Source organism: Gigantopelta aegis, chromosome 8, assembly GCF_016097555.1.
Source record: "Gigantopelta aegis isolate Gae_Host chromosome 8, Gae_host_genome, whole genome shotgun sequence".
NCBI lineage: Eukaryota > Metazoa > Mollusca > Gastropoda > Neomphalida > Peltospiridae > Gigantopelta > Gigantopelta aegis.
Window position 1 is genome coordinate 21,161,086 of NC_054706.1, and position 21,233 is coordinate 21,182,318.

The window sequence follows — 21,233 nt, forward strand, 5'->3', positions numbered from 1 at the left end:
ATTTCATTCATTTCAACTTATTTTCGTGCTTATATCCAATTAAGGTTCAAACACGCTGTCCTGGGCACACACCTCAGCTATCTGGTATGTCTGTCCAGGACAGTGGGTTAGTTGTTAGTTGGTTAGTGGTTAGTGAGAGAAAAGAGAGTGTAGTGGCCTTACACCTACCTACTGAGCCCTTAAGAACTCGCTCTGGGTAGGAACCGGTACCGGGCTGCGAACCCTGTACCTACCAGCCTACCAGCCACCGAGGCCAGTTCGGTTCTCAACAGGGCCTGGCCTGTTCAGACCGTGGTAGGACAACCCATGGCAGACTCGTTTGCAATTTGTGTATTTTGCCTTGAACTATATGCAGGGTGTTTATCAATGGTATGTTTGTTTTTTTGCTGTGGGCATTTTCTTAATTACAAGGGTTGTTAGTACGGTAAAAGCTCAATGAAATGAATTAATGAATGTTGAACGACACCCAGCACAAAAATACACATCGACTATTGGGTATAAAAGGTAAGATTAGTATAGGTATATGAATACGATTTAAAAAAAAACCCGTGCGTACACCTAGGTGTTGGAATCATACGACCAACTGCCCCTCTGATAAACGCGTCCAGGTATGCGAATACTGCGTGAGAAATAATGTGTCCCTTGGGGAAAATAATAACATTATCTTTCTCGTACTGGCTGCCCTGCCCACACAGGTAATTACTGTTTAATATCTCTTCAGTGCACTAGGCTTATGAAAAGCGAAAATGCTTAATGACACCCAAGGACGCGGTTAATCCTCATTTGGTAGGTGATGCTTCGAGTTCTTTATTGCTTTAAGTTTTTACAACTTATCAGCATGAATACACACTGACTGGATGTAGGCCTACATAATATAGCTATCACAAATCGGCCTCGGTGGTGTCGTGATTAAGGCATCGGACATAAGGCTGGTAGGTACAGGGTTCGCAACCAGGCACCGGCTCCCACCCTGAGCGAGTTTTAACGACTACCCCTTTCCCACTTATGCGGTTTTCGTACGGTGCGCGCTGTTCTGGAGTGTACGGTTTTCCGCCAGTTTTTTATGACCAACGCGCAAATTTCATTACCTAGGCGGTGTGCTCACGGGTTGATCACGGCGGTGTAGCGGTTCCTGCGGTTCGATGCGTTTCGGCTCGCGTAGGGTCGTAGAAGGTCGTCTTTCAGCGGATCGCCGGGGATGACAGACGGTGATCACGTTGTTTATACGGATATGCACGGTGTTCTCACGGATGTACACGGTGTCCTCACGGACATACGCGATGGTTTCGCGGATGTGTGCGTTGTCTTCACGAATATAAGCGGTGGGCTCGCGGACATGCACGGATGTTCGCGGTGGCTTTGGGATAATCACGGAAGCACTACGATGAATACGTACACCACGGATTCCTCACGGTGTGTAGACGGTTCTGGAACTGCGGAAAACAGCGAGACTCTGCGGAGTGGGCAACCGCGCAGAACCGCAGAAATGTTGGTGTAAAAAGTCCCTCCAATGCTGCTGTCTGCCATTTCATCTGCTGATTTCAAGAAGATAACATGCTGTCTGAAGAAGACACGCTTTTTCCACTAGACAATAGAGCTAAAGTACTGCAACAATGTGCTATGGAGCTCCTGGTTCTGACTGCAGAAGCTGCTATGGTCATTATAATAATGAGGAGGCAAAAAGAAGCTGAAATTGTTGCTGCAAGAGAAAGAAGGAGAATGAAAAGACAGAGAAGAGTATGGGTCAAACAGTGGTTGCTGAGAAGGGTCAGGTTTGGACAGTATGAACAACTCATGGTTGAATTGGGAGCAGAAGACCAGTCAAGTTTCAAGAACTTTCTGAGGTAACTTCACATTTCTGTCATCATTCCAATTAAAATGCAAGTTTTTCAAGAGGACGGAGGAAAGGGCTTATAGTCCGATTAACACAATATAGGACATTTACGCACATGCACAAGTAACTGGCAACTTTCCCACACTCGTACGTGTAAAAATCCCTTGACAAGTATTAACCTGCCCTGAGCGTGAAAAAGAGAAAAATAGCTTTAACCTAAGTACAAAGAGAATCCTTCCTGACTGTGACAGCTTGGAAAGCTAGTGTCATAATTATGGAGGCAAAGTACATTACTAAAGAATCATACAAATCTGAAATGAACCATAATGATGAAATTGCAAGCAAAGCAAAGAAGAGGAATGATCATTGTCACAAAATGTACTTACTTTACTCAGAACTTCTTCTACTGAAGGTGTTGTTGTGGAGGATATCTTTGAGGAACGCTTGGAAGAAGAAACCTTTGAGGATTTGGACGCCTTGGACACTTCACTAGCGGACCCAGGATCTGAATCTCCATCCTCCTCTTCTGTGGAACCATGATCTTGAGATACATCAGATGGAGCAGCACTGGGCAGGTTCTCCGACAGTTGACCCCTTTCTTTCTCTTGCCTTCTGCAACTCTCCTCATGTAATTCTGGATGTAACCGAAGTTGTCTAGGACCCACTTGTCACGGTCAGCGAGGGGCTGCGCTCCAGAGCCAGAGGGCTGCTTCTTGATGATTTTCCCTGCTCTGTCTCGCATCGATTTCAACCAGGTGGTCAACTGTTCTGCAGATATTCCGAACTGTTGATCTTTTCCTTTCATTATTCTCTGCCTCTTCTCCTTGTTTTTATAATCAGCCATCCTGAAGTTGTATAAGAATTCATTTTCTTTATACCAGTCAGCCAATTCTTGTTCTTGTTCTGGCTGCAAGATCAATGGAACAGCTCTCGTTTTTTTAATTGCTGGGGTTGTTGCAGCTCCGTCTTTTGTTTGTACTTCTGTGTCAAGTGTCTCATGTGTTTGTTGTTCTTCGTCGGATTCTACCGTAGCAGGATCATGTTGTGGAGAAGGTGCAACAGGAGGAGTGACATACCTATGTCTTTTCTGTTTGCCCTTTCCTCGTCCCTTAGGTGGCATGGTTATCAGATGATGGACAGTACAGTCTTGTAATAGGTTTTCTCAAGACAGTCGCTTTTCGTGGAATGAGGAGTTTTGGCATGGGCTGCTTTATATATTTCTCCAGAACCGCTACAGATCGTGAGAAGAACGTAATTAAACGTATTAGCCGTGTGGATAACGTAACAACCGTAGTTATGGTCAAGAAACCGCATGCAAACCGCCAATGCATTCAAGGGAACCGTATAGCTTCCGCAAAGAAACCGTAGCGACCGTAAATGTTAATTGTGGCGGAAGACTGCGGTTTCTCGCGGAAGGTCGCGGAAGGTTAACGGTTTGCTTGCGGTCATTACGGTGCATTCACGGTTCGCGCGGATTTCTTACGTTTTAGAGCTTTCCGCAGCATTTCGGCGGAAAAATTAAACATGTGTGTTTTTTTCCGGGGGTGCCCGCGGACACTCACGGAACCTGCGGAAGCTTGCGGAAACATGCGAATCACCGCGCGGTGTCTTCGAGGATCCCTGCGGTTTTCAAACCGCGTCAAACCGCGGTCTGAACCGCATAAGTGGGAAAGGGGTATAATAACCACAGCACCCTCTTCTTTCTCACTAACAACTATTAATTGACAAAGTAGGACCTCGTACCTTTAATATATTAATTAACGAGCTAAGTTTAGATAGAAATATCACACAGTATTGTAATAGGACAACGTCTCTTTAATATATTAATTAACAAACTAAGTTTAGATAGAAATATCACACAGTATTGAAGTAGGACACACACCTTTAATATATTAATTAACAATATTAATATATTAACGGTACATATCCTTGTTACAATATTGTGATATTTCTATCTAAACTTAGTTTGTTAATTAATATATTAAAGGTATGTGTCCCTGTTACAATAGTGTGATATTTCTTTCTATTGTTATCAATATATTAAAGGTTGTTGATTTTTCCAAGATTAAAGTTGATCTTCCAAGATTATATGTTGTTCTTTCCAAGTTTAAAGTTGATTTTTCCAAGATTAAAGTTGATTTTTCCAAGATTAAATTTGATTTTTCCAAGTTTAAATGTTGGGAAATAGAATTATTTTATTGTGTGTGATGGCACTAATACGCTTCCGTAAAACATAGATAGACCTACAGTACCACTGGAAGCGTATTAGTGCCACCAGACGCAATAAAGTAATTCTATTTGCCTACATATAATCTTGGAAAAATCAACTTTAATCTTGGTAAAATCAACTTTAATGTTGGAAAAATCAACTTTAATCTTGGTAAAATCAACTTTAATCTTGGAAAGATCAACATATAATCTTGGAAAAATCAACTTTAAATTTGGAAAAATCAACAACCTTTAATATATTGATTAACAAACTAAATTTAAGATAGAAATATCAAACAGTGTTTAAATAATAAACGTTACATTAATATAATAATTAACACAATATCACACAATTGTAATAGGACCACATACCTTTTATATATTAATATATTAAAGGGACGTTGTCCTATTACAATACTGTGTGATATTTCTATCAAAACTTAGCTCGTTAATTAATACATTAAAGGTACGAGGTCCTACTGCAATACTGTGATATTTCTATCTACACTTTGTTAATTAATATATTCATATAATAAATTTATAGAGGATTCGTCACGAGTATTTTTTAATATGGAAAATATCAACCGAGTATGTTCATCGGTATTTGTCACATGGGTTTATGACATGGATATCATGGGTAAGTTATAGGATAATACATAGTATTGTAGTAGGACCTCGTACTTTTAATATATTAATTAGCAAACAAAGTTTAATAAAAAATATCACACAGTATTGTAGTAGGACCCCGTACCTTTAATATATTAATTAGATTAGATAGAAATAACACATAGTATTGTCATAGGACCACATGCCTTTAATATATGTATTGTAATAGGACAACGAACCTTTACTATATTAATTAACACAGTTTAGATACAAATGTGGTAGTATGTGGTATTTGTTTTAGTTAGGATTTGTATTTAATGTTTTATTTGCAGATATTGCCTGCTATCAGCTTTTGTAATTAATGTATGTTTTTATTTACAGCTTGCCTGCTGTCAGCTTATTGTGTAACTAATGTTTTATTTTATCCTTAGCCAGGTTATGTCAAACAATAGGCTGGTAACTTGTAATTGTGGTAATCGTTTCTTTCAGCTTACACTGTACTAACGCACGTTACTTGCCTTGCATGTTAACTATTGTTCTCAAACTCCTCTCCCAAGCCCATCAGGGAATAAAACAACTTGTCTCTAGTGTTCAGGTTTATTTCTCCTGCTAAGATTATATTGTCAGGCCAGATTTCATTTTTAAAGGTGGAACTGCAAGTATTATTTGAAAGTGGATATTATCTGAAAGGTTAGTCTGTATTTTGTTTTATTTAATATATGTATGTTTTGTATACACGCATTGTTAGTTAACACCCTTAGAAAGTACTGTGGCTAGTTATTGTTTAATTACTTTATGAATGTATAAAGTAATGAGTATTTATATTGGGTATATAGATTAAATTACATTGAATTAATATTTGTTCAAGATAGCTGGCTTAAAGAAAAACAACAATCTGAATGTCATGTTAATTGTGTATGTGTATTTGTATGTGTATGTGTTTTAGTTCATCGTGTTTAACGATATGTGATTGTCAATAGTTTCTTTTATATGTCTTGTATTTGAATTGTAGATTGTCCTGTTCTCTTTCCGTGTGGTGGAGAATCCAGTTTATCTTACACCCAGGCGTCATCTACCTGGTATGAGTTTTTATGTATTATGTTTATCAAATATCAGTTTTTCATGTATAATTGTGGTATATGACCAGTTGTATTTGTCATGTTCATCAAGTGTACTTATTATATGTATTTGCTTTATGTTATCAAATGTTTTATAGTTTGGCATTAAATACTTAGGATTTAAAGCAGGATGATTTAATTTACATTATTTTTATGATGAGATGAATATGATTAAAAGATATACATTTACTTAAATTGTGATATAAATGTTATATGTATACGTAAATTATTTTACTTGGTCACATACATGAATTCTATATGTATTCTATGATGTGATATTTATTGTTGTTTTATTGTGCTTGTAGGGTGTTTTTCCTTGTCTTCATTTTGTGCGACATCGAATAAATTGTCTGGACCCACCCGTAGCTGTTTTCCTTTCTGTGTTTGAGAAATGTGAAAAATCTGATACTGCTACACAAATATCACACATCATTGTAATAGGACCACATGCCTTTAATATATTAATGGACAAAGTTCAGATACAAATATCACACCGTATTGAAGTAGGACCATGTACCTTTAATGTATTAATTAACCATATCAATATATTAAAGGTACGTGGTCCTATTACAATTATGTGATATTTCTATCTAAACGTAATTTGTTAATGTATTCTAATGGTGTACTATTTAATATAAACTTGGTTTGTTAATTAATATATTAAAGGTTGTTGATTTTTCCAAATTTAAAGTTGATTTTTCCAAGATTATGTTGATTTTTTACTAATATTAAAGTTGATTTTACCAAGATTAAAGTTGATTTTTCAACATTAAAGGTGATTTTTCCAACATTAAAGTTGATTTTACCAAGATTAAAGTTGATTTTTCCAAGATTATATGTAGGCAAATAGAATTACTTTATTGCGTCTGGTAGCACTAATACGCTTCCGAAGGGGTTAGGCTTTCTGCTTTAGTACATACAGTGAAAATGATCTTAGTGAAAAAGATCAAAGAATTACGATTAAAACTGAATTGGATTTTTTTTTATCTCTTTGATAATGAACACTTTTTTCTCTCTCTCTATAATTTGAAAGAAGCGAATTTCAAAGTAAAACGGGACACCGCTTCGTAGATTGCAATCACGGTTTTGAATTATTGCCCATCGATGTACATTCTCAACGACAAATGGCTCATTTTGATGCGTCAATTTATTTTCTTGAAGTCACTTTGAAAGCGGACTGTGTCCAGACGAGCGTGAATTCATTGTGAGAGAATGGGTTTCTTGGTCGTTTGTTTTGGAGATGGCTGGAAATTACATGGAGGCAATTTGAAATTCGGGGGCACCGTTGTCAGGCCGAAAATAAAGCAAAACGAAACGATGCGGAACGAAACACTGGCCGAAGAGAAGAGTCAACTGTATAGATAGTATTAAACCAAATAACATCCGGCTGGGTCAAAGTTCGAGGTGCACTTAAATTTTGATAGAGCAGTTAATACTACAAGTCTTGCCACTGGTGATATATGTAACAGCGTTTGTTGTAAAAAAGAAAGAAAAGCCCAACTAGTTTCATCTGGGCAAAAAATGTATGCAGTTTTATTTCATCTAGTACCACTGTGTTAAGTACGGTAGCATTGTACCTGTAAAGAAAAGTACAACAGTTTTGTGCGAAACTTGTGTAGTCATAGGCGCTACCCGTTATCTCAGCTTAACCCCCAATTTGTTTCTGATTTACTTTAAGGGTGAGGGGTAGTAGTATTTATATACATGATGTATATGTCGATTGATACGCTGCAGGTAGAAGTTTTAGCCACATATGTTACTATTGTCGTCTATGGGGTTTCACTTGTTGGTATACAACATATACGGAGTAAATGAAAACCAGTAAAACGCCACACACTTCACCACCACATCCCCCCTCCTCCTCCTCATCACCACCATCATCATCATCATCATCATCATCACCACCACCGCCACCGCCACCGCCATCGCCATCGCCATCGCCATCGCCATCATCATCATCATCACATCATCATCACCATCAATCATCATCATCACATCAATATCATCATCATCATCATCATCACATCACCACCACCACCCCACCATCATCATCATCATCATCATCATCATCACTACCACTATCATCACCACCATCATCATTATCACCACCATCATCATCTCCATCATCATCACCACCATCATCATCATCACCACCATTATCATCATCATCATCATCATCATCACCATCTTCATCATCATCATCATTATCATTATCATCATCATCATCATCACCATCTTCATCATCGTTGTCGTCGTAGTTGTCATCATCATCATCATAACATCATCATCATCATTATCATCACCACCACCATCATCCTCATTATCATCAACATCATCATCACTATCATCATCATCATCACATCATTATCACTCATGATCATCACTATCATCATCATCACCATCACTACCATCACCATCATCACAATCACTATCATCATCATCACAGGACCATCACCATCATCATCATCATCGTCATCATCTTAATGACCATCATTAGCATCATTATCAACCACTACTAACATCAAAACAAACAAGCAAAACACCAACACCCCCACCCCCACCCCCAAAAACCCAAACGAACCCCCCCCCCAAAAAAAAAAAAACCCCACCAACCCCACAACACCAACACAAAACAATCCCACCTCTGACAAAAACAAATCAGAAATATAAATGTGAAACTAAAGGAAATGGAAGGAAATGTTTTATTTAACGACGCACTCAACACATTTTATAATATGGCGTCAGACATATGGTTAAGCACCACACAAATATTGAAAGAGGAAACACGCTGTCGCCACTTTATGGGCTACTCTTTTCGATTAGCAGCAAGAGATCTTTTATATGAACCAACCCACAGACAGGATAGTACATATCACGGCCTTTGTTACACCAGTTGTAGAGAACTGGCTGGAATGAGAAATAGCCGAATGGGTCTACCGATGGGGATCGATCCTAGACCGACCGCGCATCAAGCGAACGCTTTACCACTGGGCTACGTCTCGCCCCGACTAAAAGAAATGAGAATATACACCCAAAAGGTTAAATTTCTGCCCCGGATTGGGCCCCTGGCCTCCAGAGGCCGAACCCGAGGTAGACATGCTCGAAACCTTAGTGGTATATGAGCATGTTAAAAACATTACCTACCTACCAAAAGGTTATTAACGGTCTTAACAATACATTATGTCAGACACTAATCACTGTCCCAGATTGTAGCAGATTTCAACGATTGGTGTGCCAATGACCATGGTAATTGCTATCCTTCCTAGGAACAAAATGCGAATTATATAAGATAAATAGCCTAGATGGCGATAGTGGCTTACTTTTTTCATCCTCTAGGCTGGGTTTTTCGGCCCAGTTACGTCTGCGACAAACAATAAGAGCGCGCGTTCTCCTCCTACTCGAAATGTGCTTTACCGAACTTCGGGAGCTGAGAACAGAAATATATATATATATATATATATATATATATATATATATATATATATATATATATAATATATCTCTAAGTCAGTATTATCAATATCTTGGTCATTACACTTCGTGTATACATACTTCATGTATGCATTAAAATAAACTAATTACGCAAGACACAAAGATTTTTAAAAAACGAAGAAAGAAAAAAAAAACAAAAAAAGGAAAAAGAAAGAAAGAAAGAAAGACGAGATTTAAAAGGCCAGCTTATAAAAACGAAGAAAAATAATACCTTTGACATATACATGGGTTGTGTTGAACTTTATTTTCAGTTAATTAGTCATGGACAAGCGTGACCTTCTACTATTTTAGGACGTACTCAAAATTATTAAATTATAAATTAGATACATATTTCCATTATTGACGGGAAAGACTGAAGGGCTAAGCTCTAGGCTAGTGTTAATAGCACTCCGGTGGTACTCTTATCTTCCACCAAAACCTTGCCTTGAAGAAAAATGCATATAATTGCACACAGTAGGTCTCAGTTCCACAGTAGTTGCATCATCTGGTTTAAGTCTGTCAGGTACAGGGTTCGCATCCCGGTATCGACTGTCACCCAGAGCGAATATAACGGCTCTGCCCGGAGCCTTCTCTCTCAGTAGTCGCTAACAGCTAATAATTGACGCCTGCTCTCTGGACAGGTAATCAGGCCCGTATTTGGAGGGGGGGGGGGGGGGGGGGGGGGGGGTGTGTCAGGGTGTTCGTCCGAACCCTCCCGCAAAAGCTGAGGTCCACTTTTTTCTGTTTTTTAATATTGCATAAATACTTAACTGTGATGTATGCAACTTTCCCATAATACAACGTTTGCTTGTTTTCATCATTTAGCAATCCCCTTACCAAAGCTGCAGTGTACATGAAAAAAAATACCTTCTACTGATTTATCAACCAAAGTTAGAAATAAAAGGTTAACAACAAAAAGTAATCCTGTTATGTCAGGTCAGGTCATAGGTTTTAACGTGCACATTGAGAACAAGTTGTTGTAGCACACGCCTGTCATGGGCCCGGTTCAGTTGTCGACATTCGCCGGCTCCTCAATCCAGGACATGAAAAGGTTTGGGGTGGGTGGCAGGGGGGGGGGGGGGGGGTTGGTTCTGTGGTCTTGAATTTGCAAATGTCCCTTAGGATTAAGGCCAATTTGAAAAAGTTACATACTTTCTTAAATGCAATTTCGAAGTATTTCAAAATGTTTTATGGCCAACATGTGGATGCCATTTTGATGATATGATGCATCAGTGATAAACATGGAATGGGATGCAATACATTTTGCTGTAAACGTTCGAGGACTACACCTGTACTCTTAACAGAGGCTGCAGGTGCTGGCGGTGATCGGTGATTATACAATTGTTCTGAACGTAATGTGTTTCGTTTTTAATAAATATGTTCATTATTAAAGGAATTGATCATAGTTCTGAGGTACACGTACCTTTCAACATATACCTCGGGTCAATACATTTAAGTCCTGTTGTTTGCTACAATTTAATTTTCTTGAAAAAACCCAAAACAAAAATACATTACGAAATAGTCGAAAATAGTTGGTTTCAAATGTCAATTTTTAAGTTCCAGATGTCAGGAAAACGCGTTTTAGGCTTTCAGAGATTTAAAAATTTCCGGGGAGGCATGCCCCTGGAACCCCATACAAAGTTTAAAAAAAAAAAAAATCAACTTCATATTCATAAGTCCCTGGAAAATACCTAGTCGAACCCTCCCACTCGAAATGCTGGCTACGGGCCTGGTAACCCACATAGCTGAGGTGTATTCCCAGGACAGCGTACTTAAATCTTAATTGGATGTAGGCATCAAAACAAAGTTAAACTAATAAAAAATATCAGTTAATAAAACCAAATTAGAAATACCTCTACTTTATTTATTTGCCCCAACGCACCCATGTCTGAACTTCTGCATGTCGTGTCCGTACAAAACGTTCTCACTATGGTGTATAAAATTAAAAGTGTACATGATCGCCATCCACATTTGTACATACACTTCAGTTGATGTTGTCTACTACTGTTGAGAGAGGCAATGCAATCGGTCGTATACAAGTTATACACTGTCAACGGGAAGTGGCGAGTCACTTTAATGTCTGTCAGAGTGTGATTGGGCTATTGTGGCAACGATTTCAAACGACTAGATCTGTTTCCTATGCTCCAAGACCCAGACACCCACAGGTAACTACACACACAACAGCCAGGCGAGACAAACACCGGAGCATCCAGACCTTCCGGAATCTGATTTACGGCATGACTTCATGAGCGCTCGCGAGATTGCCATCAAAACAAGCACAATTCGTCGTCGTTTACGAACATTTGGGCTTCTTTCAAGGCGTCTAGGATCGACCCCCGTCGGTGGGGCCATTGGGTTATTTCTCGTTTCAGCCAGTGCACCACGACTGGTATATCAAAGGCCTTGGTATGTGCTATCCTGTCTGTGAGATAGTGCATATAAAAAGATCCCTTGCTACTAATGAAAATATGTAGCAGGTTTCCTCTCAATGACTGTGTAAAAATGACAATATGTTTGACATCCAATAGCCGATGATTAATAAATCAATGTGCTCTAGTGGTGCCGTTAAACAAATCAAACTTTAACTTTATTGCAGTGACCCTTAAAGGGACATACCCTAGATTCGAGCCATGAAAATTAAAACTAAGCTTTGTTAATCTACAAACCTGTAACACATTTGGATAAAGTTATAATTGAGTGAAACATGAGTCTGTGACTTTAAAATGGTAACTCCGCAAGGCTCAATGGGTAGATGTAAACCACTTGCACCGACCAGTGATCCATAACTGGTTCAACAAAGGCCATGGTTTGTGCTATCCTGCCTGTGGGAAGCGCAAATAAAAGATCCCTTGCTGCCTGTCGTAAAAAGAGTAGCCTATGTGGCGACAGCGGGTTTCCTCTAAAAACAGTGTCAGAATGACCATATGTTTGACGTCCAATAGCCGACGATAAGATAAAAAATCAATGTGCTCTAGCGGCGTCGTTAAATAAAACAAACTTTACTTTACTTTACTTTTAAAATGGTAAAGTACCCTCTAAAAATAGCCTAAACCTCGACTCCATAACTGTTTCTTCTCAAACGCACGTGCGTTTTTAAAAATATGAGAAATGCATTTTGTGATATTAAAAACAATAGGATGACCAAAAACACTTCGAATGTACGGAAATTGATAATCTAAACCATAAAATCTAAGTTAAGTTTGATTTCAGTTATCAAAAACGGCTATAATAATCAAAAATATGCCTTAGTGTTTAAAAACTAGGGTATGTCCCTTTAAACAGAGATTCAAGGCCACACTACCCATGAACTAACACACCAGAAAGTAAACAGTAAGGTAATTCCATTACCATTCGTACAAACATTATTCACTCACTGCATTTGTACAACCATAAACAAAATCTAAGATTTAGAGCTTCCGTGTTAAACCGTGCAAAATAAGCCTATCACACGGTTCTGTTTTAATAGCGAATAAGTGAGACGCGTTCTTGGTAACAGGAAAAGCTTGTGTCAAAGAGACATTAAAAAGCATTGATACTTTATTGCTTTGTCCAAACATCATCAAATAGAGAGTCGGATCAATGTTAGCACCATTAAAAGCCATCACCGGCTTTAGGATAAGTAAACAAAGACGAAATGACCGTGATGTGCACACTGTATGACTCTGCACGCGCGGCACACCAACACACACACACACACACACACACACACACATACACACACACACACAACGAAGGTTTTGGAAATAAGGAAGGAAAGGAACGGAATGTTTTATTTAACGACGCAGCACTAAACACATTCTATTTACGGTTATATGGCGTCGGACAAATGGTGAAGGACCACACAGATATCGATGGAGGAAACCCGCTGTCGCCAGACTCGCCACTTCATGGGCTACTCTTTTCGATTAGCAGCATCTGCACCATCCCATTGATAGGATAGCACATACCACGGCTTTTGATATACCAGTCGTGGTGTACTGGCTGGAGCGAAAAATAGCCCAATGGCCCCACTGACAGGGATCGATCCCAAACCGACCGCGCATCAAGGAAGCACTTTACCATTGGGCTACGTCTCGCTCCCCATTTTTTATAGAAATAAATAAGATATATTTTGTCCTTTGACATCATTTGTTTTCATGGTTCCTTTTTTTTTTCAATGAAACTCCTAATGTTTTTTTTCTCTTTTATTAAAAGAATCTCTTTGAATTAATATTGTAATATTTTCATTAAAAAAGGAAAAAGAAATAGTTTAAAGACTATTTTGATCTAAAAAAAAACATCACAACTAGCTGCGTATGCCTGCAATACTATATTACTTTGCTCAAAGAAAGTCGTCTTGATAGGCATTATTTGTTTTAGGGGGTTTCCGAATCGATCCAACATCAGGATTAATTTGCGGCTTGTTCGTATTAGACCAAAGGATTCAGGTCATATACTCGACACAACCAAACACAGGCGATTGCTTTCGGCTTGATAATACGTGACGAAAACAAATCGCGGCACGAAATTCACACCCTACTTTGCGATCCTGTAAAGGCGGCGCCACACGATACGAGTGCTTCGTACAAGAATAGCGACGAGAATAGCCGATTGTGATCGATAGATAGATAGATAGATAACTAGTTTAACGTGCCCATATACCACTAGGGTTTCGAACACGCCCATCCCGAGTCCTGCCTCCGATAAGATCGGTGGCCTGACTCGGGATGGAAGGGGGGTGGCAAGGGTGGAGTTGAAAATGTGCAGAATTTTGAAAATAGCAATTAGTAAAAAAAAGATAATAGAATTAAAAAAATAAAAATAAATAAAAAGTTACAAGCCAAAAAAAAAAAAGAACTGACTGCTCGGCCGAATATTTATATAATTTGGAGTATTTTAGAAGGACAGTCCAAAAATAAATAAGAGAAAGAAGAGAGGATCGGACTATTTAATAATATTAAAAAAGAAAGTAATTTCGACATAGAATTTTTAACGAAGGTACAAAAGTTTAAAGTCCGATCTATATGTCCACGTGAGTGGCCTCGTTAAGGCCGTTTGGATGCACAGCTTATAGGGACGAGATGGCATCCCGTCAAGAAAACCCCTAGATTGACAGTCATTAGACGTTGAAGGTGAAGTGCTGTGCTGAAATACAGATCTTGAGAAGCCGGATCCGTCTGAACGAGAGAGAGAGAGAGAGAGAGAGAGAGAGAGAGAGAGAGAGAGAGAGAGAGAGAGAGAGAGAGAGAGAGAGAGAGAGAGAGAGAGAGAGAGAGAGAGAGAGAGAGAGAGAGAGAGTATCAGACGGGTATAGTCCAGTCGGCATGGGTTGGTATAGTGGTGCGGACGGGCCCGACTCCGGAGGATACGAGATGGTATCACTATAAAGCAAAGCAAAGTCTAGAAAAGAGTAGTAGGGGCCGACCCCGCTTCCTATTTCTTCTTAGTGGGGCGATCAATCTTCCAGTGCTGCTAGGACAGGCTCGGACATGTAGCGACTAAACGCGAACAACCGTGGCGTTCTGCAGAATGGCGGTCATACGAGTCACGAAGAAACAAGTCGACATAGTCATCCGGAGAAATGACATGGGGGGGGGGGGGGGGGGGGCAAGGAATCTCGCTAAAACAAATCCAACCTGGTGGTGCAGACTGTCGAAACGAGAAGCGTTCCAGCGTTCAATCAGTTCCAATGGCCGCATACATCCCAGTAGAAAACGTCATTTCGCTGACAAAAACAACGAAATGAAGGATCCCCAAGTCGAGCACACGAAAGCACGTGCAGTGTGCACAAGCGAAACAAACACGTCTTACCGCGTCGAGCTCCAGACTGGGAATGGTTGTGACAAGACCAACATTACGATTCTATCGGGTGCTATGCGGTCGACTGTTTTTGAACGAGACACTCGTATGGTGTGGCATCGCCCTAAGACCAGACCGTGTAGCGCTTCAAAATTGGCCATTCAAATTCTAACTTGAGGCAGACCTGAAGATTGAGTTAATACATTAACCTCAATATAATATATTGGTAAAGCTATCCATTCGTTCATTCGTTGTTGTTTTATATTCCGTTTTCATTCTCCTTCTTCTTATCTTCCCCTGCAGGGGGTGTAACATTCTCTTTGAGAATGGCCAATACAGCACAAATTGAAATTTTGAGTAAAAGCCAGTATTTATCTGTGATATTTGTATTTTTGCACAGTTCTTTACACTGTTTTTATTTAAATCTTGAATTTTTATATTGATGTTGATCATCACTTTATTTGTTTGCATTACCATAGTTTGACACCCAGTAGCCGATGTATTTTTCGTGCTGGGGTGTCGTTAAACATTCATTCATTCTTCTTATCTTTTCATCTCTGCCTTCTTTCTCATTCATTCTATTTTCTTTCTTTTTACTTTGTTTCTACTTTTCTTAGTTGTCATTATTTTATTTCTAACTGTCTTGTTTGTCTAGCTTGTCTGTCTGTTTATCAGTCCGTTTTTCTTGTCTGTCTTACTTGTCTGTCTGTGTGTCTTGTCTTGTCTGTCTAGTATGTCTGTCTGTTTATCAGTCTGTCCGGTCTGTTTATCAGTCTGTTTGTCTTGTCTGCTTGCTGGTCTGTCTGTTTATAGTTTCTTGTCGGTGTCTCCAGGCCGACCAACTTTCCGGAATTTTCAGACAAATCTGAAATTTTCATCACGTACTCGGAATTCCTAGAATTGATGCCAGTGGTACAGCGCTCGCTCGATGCGCGGTCGGTTTGGGATTAAATTATTGTTTTGAAAAGGGCGTTCGCGCGCATAAAAATGAAAATATCAGAAGATTCCGGAAAAAAATATTTTCATTAGGTTGGTCGCCCTGTCTCTCTGTTTGTCTGCCTGACTGTCTGTCTGAACGTCTGTCTGTCTGTGTCTAGTCTCTTGTCGGTCTCTCTGTCTGTTTGTTTGCCTGCCTGTCTGTTTGACCGTCTGTCTGTCTGACTGTCTGCCTATCTTGCCTCACTGTCTTGTTTGTCTTGTCTATATTCAATCTGTGTACGTCTTGTTTGTTCTCTCTGTCTGTCTTTGTTATCTTTGTTTCTTGAAACGGTTTAACATCTAATAACCGTAATTTAGACAAATTCGTTCCTGTTTATTTTGAAAAACATTACAGCGCTATACTTAGAGGGAATGGGGCAATTATCCCCCACCCCAACAATAACAACAACAACAACAACAACAACAACAAACCCCAACCCTAAAAAGTCTAAAACTCTATTTAATTTTTTAAGACTCTATAACAATGTGCCTTGACTTTTGTTTTGTGCCACAAATCTCAGTTGTGAGAGCCCAATTATCACTATTACATCAGGGGCTGGATATAGCTCGAGCGCAGAACGCTCGGATGAGGTGCTCGGTCGGTTTGTTGCGTGTCCCATGATGGAACACCAAAGGCCGTTATTATGTACCATTCTACATATTATAAGAAAATGCATATAACAGTTTCCCTTGGTGGTTTAGTACGAGTAGCAAGTGGTGGCGTCAGCGGATTGGATTCCGCATTCTCTCTCTCTCTCTCTCTCTCTCTCTCTCTCTCTCTCTCTCTCTCTCTCTCTCTCTCTCTCTCTCTCTATATATATATATATATATATATATATGTATATATATATACACACACACACACATATGAGTCTCTCTCTCTGTGTCTATCTCACTGTCTGTGTCTCTCTCTCTCTCTCTCTCTCTCTCTCTCTCTCTCTCTCTCTCTCTCTCTCTCTCTCTCTCTCTCTCTCTCTCGCAACTAATGATGCCATTAAAAATGTGTTGATGTGTTGTTAAACCACTGGGGTAGCCAGGACTTTACAACGAGTGAGGTTGGGTACGAGTGAGGTTGGGTGCCCCCCTTTGCCCCCCCCCCCCCCGATAGCTACGGCCCTGCAAGTTCTGTTAAAATGATAAGATAAGCCAGTGTATAGGCCTAATATGACGCATTAAACACAATTAATGTATATAATTTTCCGTTCCTGTATCATACAAATAAGGCTGAGGCCGCGTTTTAGACACTGACAGTAAAACCTAACGAGTTAACGCTTTCGTGGTTTCTTATCTTTTTGTGACGCGATCACCAAAATACTGACTTACAGACAACGAGGCCAATTTCTCATTAACCCTGGGATGAATCCCTACAAGCTGGCAGAGAAAATAAGCTGGAAATGGCCATTAACTCGCCTCACCCTAATTTGTACGTATTCATGTATAGATGCTTTCTGATGGGTTTGGTTTTTATGGTCGTCACAAAGGAATAAGAAAGAAAACAAAAACAAGTTCCTAACAATACACTAACATTGTTATCACACTACCTTTATAGCTGTTTGTCTTTGTTTCCATGTTGGAGTACACCCCGACTACGTCATATAGTAATTCTAGATACTGTTATCAGCTTTCAATCTTTACATTTCAACTACAATATTAAAAAGAAAGAAATGTTTTCTTTAACGACTCACTCAACACATTTTATTTACGGTTATATGGCGTCAGACATATGGTTAAGGACCACACATATATTGAGAGAGGAAACCTGCTGTCGCCACTTCATGGGCTACTCTTTTCGATTAGCAGCAAGGGATCTTTTATATGCACCATTCCATAGACAGGATAGCACATACCACGGCCTTTGTTACACCAGTCGTGGTGCACTGGCTGGAGCGAGAAATAGCCCAATAGGCCCACTGACGGGGATCGATCCCAAACCGACCGCGCATCAAGCGAGCGCTTTACCACTGGCTACATCCCGCCCTAGTTTCAATCCCTGAAAGTAAAACCCTAAATTAGTTTAATCTACAAACGTGTAACACGTGGATAAAATTACAATAGAGTCAAACAAGAGTCTGTCATGTTCTATAAAAGAAGACAAGAGCTCATCCCCATAACCGTTACTTCTCAAAGGTACGTGCGTTTTTATAAAATATAAAAAATAGATTTCGTGGTATTAAACTCCTAGTAACAAAGAGTTATTAAGATATATTGCAATATGTAAATTTTGACCTTTACCAGACAGTAGTTGTTTAATAATGAAAAGAAGGTGCATTATCTAGTAAATATAAAGGGGTCGAAATTGGCTGAAATTTGTTCCGATCATTCAGTTCGGCAAGCTTTAAATTCTTCTGGGTCAAACTTGATTAAACATTATAATCAGAGAGAGAGAGAGAGAGAGAGAGAGAGAGAGAGAGAGAGAGAGAGAGAGAGAGAGAGAGAGAGAGAGAGAGAGAGGAGAGAGAGAGAGAGAGAGAGAGAGAGAGAGAGAGAGAGAGAGAGAGAGAGAGAGAGAGAGAGAGAGAGAGAGAGAGAGAGAGAATCGCCCACGGAAATCTTTTTGCCAACCTCGATATTATGTACTAAAAGGCCACTCAATGTACAGTCAAAACCTTCTGTAGCGGTCACCAATACCCTCTTCTTGAATCCGCTAGTCATCCCTTCTCTATTCCTCAAGTCACTAATGGATCCGTTCCTGCCAATGTAAGCGAAACTTTCAAAACAACACTAGTAGCAGAACAGAAATGCATTACGGTTAACAAACTGATGCTAGAGTGTAAGCGCAAAATAACTGTCGGTCCGATGGTGTGACAACTGATGTAGATTTTTTTTTTTAAATCTAAATAAAAACACAATGTGTATTGATTGGAACCCACTGCACCGATCGAAATGGCACTTCTCAGCCCGTGGCGTTAATTCCGAGTTCACAGTCAATCGTACGCATTAGTGCTCATTTTGTAATGGCCCTTATCCCATTCTGTACCACTTTAGCATTATCTTAGAATAAATCAAAGTTTACGAACCAAATGGCTACCAGCTTTGAAAGATAGATGGTAGTATTAGTGCCACACGTCGAGGCCAAGGTGTCACACCACCATTTCCCGTGCGGTTACCACTTGTATCAACTTAATGTAGAGCCCGGTTCTGGAAATGGGTCTTCATTAAAAATGTATATAACAGAGAAATATCTTACAAACGTTTTCTAGTCCGGTTTAGAAAGTAGGTCTAATGTTAAAAAAAACTACATAAATAGAGAAATACCTTTCAAAATATTCTTTGAGTGGGTACCGGTAAATTGACCTTTATAGTATATTAGTTACAGTTGTTTGTTAACTGTACTACCACAATGATAATAACTGTGCATGCGGTATGGTATGACGATAAGTATATAGCAAGAAAACAAGACAGATGTCTGATTTAAGAATGAGTAACTAGGATTGGTTTTAGTCAATTACCTTGTAACTGTAGTTGAACATTACACAAAAAATACAATGGGGCGGGACGTAGCCCAGTGGTAAAGCGTTCGCTTGATGCGCGGTCGGTCTGGGACCGAACCCCATCGGTGCGCTCATTGGGCTATTTCTCTCTCAAGCCTGTGTACCACGACTGGTATATCAAAGGCCGTGGTATGTGTTATCCTGTCTGTGGGATGGTGCATATAAAAGATCCCTTGCTGCTAATCGAAAAGCGTAACCCATGAAGTGGCGACAGCGGGTTTTCTCCCTCAATATCTGTGTGGTCCTTAGCCATATAAAACATTTCCTTTAAAAAGACACAACAACATGTCATTTATACTGTTATTTCGGTATTTAGACATTTTAAACACTATTTATTCCGACTTCATAATTGTATTTGAAATGTCCACACAAATTATTTAGTGATGTGCAACCTGTACGGCAGTTTATTCAAAACAGACTAGTTTCATTTTAGATACCTACTTCGAACTACTAATTACTACCTACAACTATACATACCATATCAAAGCAAAGAATATCCGGTACATATATGACAATCAACAATGAACGCAATCAACTCCGACGGGTCACTGAATTCTACACCCACTATAAAAAATAAAAATATTTGATAAATTATTACCATTATGTACTCAACCATATATATATATATATATATATATATATATATATATATATATATATATATATATATATATATATATATATATATATTCCTCTTAGGAGTATGCCGCTGTACAACGGCCCGACTGTAAATAAAGTTAAAGTACACGACTAGAGCGCATTGATATATTAATCATCGGCTATTGGATGTCAAACATTTGGTATTTTTGACATACAGTCTTAGAGAGGAAGGCCGCTACATTTTTCCATTAGTAGCAAGGGATCTTTTATATGCACCATCCCACAGACGGGATAACACATACCACCGATTTTGATATAACAGTCGTTGTTAACTGGTTAGAACAAGAAATAGCCCAATGGGTCCACCGACGGGTATCGATCCTGAACCGATCGCGCTTCAAGCGAGCGCTTTACCACTGGGGTACGTCCCGCTCCTTAGTGTAAATATTGTCTTGTATTAGTGTTGAACAATGTTTTCTGAGTCACAATTGCCGATGAGATCAATCTGTTTAATGTACACGTTGAAAGGTAACGGTAAGATTTTCAATGGTTTAACAGGGCAGGTGCATTTTAAAGTTACAGTCCCTGGTTACCATATTATAACATCATGTACAAATATGAAATACAAGCTCAAATGCACTTTTTAAAAACTCTTGTGTGTTCGCTATGAACGGAGATCGTCAAAAGTATACGCTCGATTCATCGCCTGTGCCGCCATTGCTCGACAACGCACAAACGACAGCCTGTTGTCAGTTTCAGTTAACACGTGCGTTTGCCGATTTCAAATTGTAGGGTTCTTCTCAAAAAATGAAATGAGAAATCTTGCGCTGTACGAAGAACGTTCGGTTGAGGATACGGTTAAAACCGGTTTGATCTTGACAATGTATTATCGACAATAGTACCTTCCTATTTCAGAATTAATATTTTATAAAGTGTTAGTAGAACTTTTAAAGTTTAGTTTGTATACTAGTAACACATTATTCATGTATATATTTTTAAAATAAAATATACTAAAGTAGACAATGAACGTTTTCACTTCTTAATTTTACGTGTGTTAAAGGGACATTCCTGAGTTTGCTACATTGTAAGATGTTTCCGACTAATAAAATAGTTCTACGATTAAACTTACATATTAAATATATTTTCTTG